We start from the raw sequence: 4029 nt of genomic DNA, 5'->3' as shown, positions 1-4029 counted from the left end.
TCAGGCTGGATCTCCAGTTGCTTTCCTAGCCCTGGATTGCCTGGCCTCCCAAACAGAACCTGTCACTCCATCTTCGGAGCTGGTGCAGGCAGCCCACGGGTATGACGCTTATCACATTGTATTCTAGGAAAGAGAGGACAGCTCTACCTGCTCCTACAGGGGACGGCTCCTTCATCCTCACGTTCCCATGGCCCAGTCCAGTGTCTGCCCAGAGGCAGAAGACTAGTCAATTTTGGAGGAATCCAACGTGGGACACAGTGTCTGCAGGAATCCCGACTGGAAGACCTCCTGTCCCATCCTGACCCACTGTCCCATCTTCTCAGAGAGTCTGTTGGTCCATTTAGTGTAGACATGGATGGTCATCATTACCATACTTTTGGGGGGAGGTAAGGAATGCACACTGATTAGAGACAAGCCCTGATTTAACCAGCATTTAAAACTGCCTGCTCTGTGCTGTGTAACATCCGGGGCTGAAGACAGGGAGAGATGCAAAGGTGGAGAAGCCACGGCTTCCCCAGGCTTCCGAGGTGCACAGGGAAAGAGGCAAAGGGGTCAAGCAAGAATTGAATACTGCTGGCCAGGGCGGAAGGGCAGTGCTGAGCCTCTGGCAGGAGCCAGCATCGGGCTTCCACGCTGGCACCCAAGAGTTTCTGTCTGGGCTGCTGCTAAGTCACAACTGTGATGTCTCCAATGGGGTCCGAGAGTCTCGCTTTGGTACGTACTGTATTCATTTGCTCAGGCTGCCCTGACAAGGCACTGCAGACTGGCTGGCTTACACAACAGAAGTGGATTCTCTTGCTGTTCAGAAGGCTGGAACTCTGAGATCAAGGTGTGGGCAGGGCTGAGACCACTCTTTTTGGCTTGCAAGTGGCTGCCTTCTCACTGTGTCCGCACATGGTCTTTCCTCCACGTGCAAGCATCCCTGGTGTTCCCCGCTGTCCTAATCTCCTCTTCTTATAAGGACACCAGTCATATGGGATTAGGCCCCAGGCTAAGGACCCCCTTTTAGGGTAATCACCTCTTTAAAGGCCCTGTCTCCAAATACAGTCCCATTCTGAGGTACTAAGGGTTAGGACTTCAACACAGGAAGTTGGCGGGGGCGGGGGGGGGCACAATTCAGTCCATAGCAAGTATCAGCTCTCTACTTCTTTTTTTGGCCGCACCTCGCGACATATGAGATCTTAGTTCCCTGACCAGGGATCAAACCCGTACCCCCTGCACTAGAAGCACGGAGTCTTAACCACTGGACGCCAGGGAAGTCCCGCCACCACCTCTTCTAACTGTGAAGAATAAATGCACAACAGCTGAGGACTTGTAATCAGCATCAAACCCTTTCCCCATCATGTTTGGGTCAGTTCTCTTATCTGAGTAACTCTTTGTTGGATTGAATTGAATTCTTTGGTTGGTTACAAGGGTCACTGAAAAGGTATCTTCTCTCCTCAGAAGGCTTTCTTCTCTTCCTTTTGAAAAGGAGAAGGAAAATGTGTTATGGAGACGTCTAAGGGTTTTCTTTTAAGAAGCCTGAGAGTGAAGGACAATAATGATTGTGGAGCTTTAGAATCAAACATGTGTAGGAGCCCCAGGGAGGGTGGGGGGAGTACCACGTCCAGGGCAGGAGGCAGAGACACTCCAGCTTGGGAAAAGCACCCTTTTCTCACAGCGTTCCGAATATTCTGAATTATTGCATGTCTGTGACTCAGCTCTGTCTATAGGTGCCTTTCAATAGCTGCATTATTCATTCCTCTCAGCATTTACATTTTTTTTCTTTTTTTCCTTCTAAAACGAGTGTTGCTTTTATCGTCTCAAAACTTGTGGTATGTAGGAAGCAACATCCCAGGCTCTTAGAATCCCTGTTATTGCAAATGATTCTCTTTGATTGATCAAACCCGTGTTCTAACATATAAATTAGTAACTGAAAAACATTATAAATTGCAGCTACCCAGGCATTTTCCCCCATGAATTCATTTATCACACCTATATTATCTGGGGACAGCTGATGGAAATATAAAAGGCTCACAACGATTTTTCCACTATTCGCTACTCCAAGATAATTCTTGATTGGAAATAAAGAGCTTGGACATTGTTGTAAATCATTTCTAAAAGCCAGCTAATAAAGGACAAAATAATCCCTCCTGGTCAAAAAAAAGTGTTTCATGTAATAAACACTAGTTTTTATCCCAAAGAAAAAATGTGTACAAAACAGGACTAACTGGTACTTTGTAGAAGTGGGTCATGTGGAACAAAATATCTGAGCATAAAACAGCTGTGTACCTTGCTGGTATCAATATTATTTTAAAAACTAAATAAGAAGTTTCATAAGTGAATTTTGTTTCTACTTGACTGACCTTCTACATTACTTTCCTACTGCTGCCGTAACAAATTACTACAAACTTAGTGAAACAACACAAATGTACTATCTGGAGGTCAGAAGTCTGAAATGGGACTCACGGGGCTAAAATCAGGGTGTGGGCAGGGCTGCATTCCTTTCTCGAGACTCACGGGGAGAATCTGTTTTCTTCCCTTTTCCAGTTTGTTGAGGCTGCCCATATTCCTTGGTGCATGGGTCCCTTCCACCTTCAAGGCCAGCTCTGGCCAATGGTATCTTTCTCATGCTGCATCACTCTGGCACTGCGTCTGTGCTGCCTCCTGCACAGGCTTTTAAGGACCCTCGTGATTATATTGCGCCCACCTGGATAATCCAGGCTAATCTCCCCATTCCAAAGTCAGCTGATCAGCAGCCTACTTCCATGTGCAATCTTAGCTCCTTGTTGCCACATAACATGACATAGTCACAAATTCGAGGGATTAGATAATGGACATCTTTGGAGGCCTTTATTGTTCCTACTACACCCACTTCATGGGAAATAATGAAAATAAGGTGCATTTCAGGAGCCGTGCTCAGTTTGTTTGTTTTTTTTTTTAAACAAGAAGTGTATTTAAACAACAAGATGCTTGACTTGAAGGGAAAACTATCTAGGATTCATTTCTTTTAGAGTAATTTATCCCTACTTAAAGACAGATTGCCCTACATGTGACAGCTACGTTCAAAAAAATTATAAAATTGTCCTTGGTTTTACAATGATAAATGAAAAACATTAAAATTCTCCAGTCGAACAAGGTTTGCAAGAATTTTTATGTTGTTCTTTTTTTTTAAACAGTGAGAGCGAAATAACTTACTGGAATATAAAGATAAGAGCTGATGAGCATACCACTAATGGAGAAAAGGGGTTATCTTCACAGAACCAGTATTTTTCCCCATTCCATCTCTATTTGATGTCAATCAAAACATACTGTTGGCCATTTAGTTAAAAAAAAATGCAATATGCTTGTGCACATACACCAGTTACTTTAGGTACAATAAAGGAATGGGGAAGGGGAAAATGAAAGAATAGAGGAACTATACTGTAGTAGTCAGGATGTGGTGGAACCAAATTGCGGTTTTCTAATTGAGAATGTCTTCTTGGTCCGGAGGAACAGAATTCTGGCGTAAAGTAGCAGGTTCCCTTTTCAGTAGACACCTTCTGTCTGCTGCTGAAACACATCAATTGTATCTTCATCCTCCATTTCCAACGGTGCAGGTGTGTCTGTTTCATTGATTGGCTGCCCATCAAATCGGAATCTGATCTGCCTGATTGACAAACCCTGTCGTTCACAATAGGCTTTCATTCGTTTACTAAGTGGTGTATATGCCTCTTAATCTTCAACTGCACCACCACCCTGCCCCGCCACCTTCAAATTAATACGATCGTTGTTCTCAGTCTTGACTCCTTCCTTGGGCTTTTCCTTGGCCACGGCCATGGCAAGCGCAGGAGTCTCCCCTGCGGCCAGTTCCCAAAAGAGGGACCAGGTCCGCACCGAAGGAGCACACAAGCAGTACCGCCGCAGAAGAGGGAGGCGGCAGCAGTGGAGGAGGGAGAGCGCGTTTATTTTTATTTATTATTTATTTTAAAACAATTGTTAGATTTTATGTTTCCCTATTACTCTTTTTTTTAACTTTTTAAATTGCCTATTTTTATTTTGAATATTTTG

General features: G+C 44.4%; 1 pseudogene; it reads right to left on the bottom strand.

Moving 5' to 3' along the window:
- Positions 1–2956: 2956 nt before the first annotated feature.
- LOC115865763 (small ubiquitin-related modifier 2 pseudogene) lies at positions 2957–3798 on the bottom strand (annotated as a pseudogene).
- Between the last annotated feature and the right edge of the window lie 231 nt (positions 3799–4029).

This window comes from Globicephala melas, chromosome 4 (genome assembly GCF_963455315.2).
Source record: "Globicephala melas chromosome 4, mGloMel1.2, whole genome shotgun sequence".
In the NCBI taxonomy this organism is placed as follows: domain Eukaryota; kingdom Metazoa; phylum Chordata; class Mammalia; order Artiodactyla; family Delphinidae; genus Globicephala; species Globicephala melas.
Note: the sequence above shows the minus strand (reverse complement) of the source record. Positions and strands in the feature narration are given on the sequence as shown.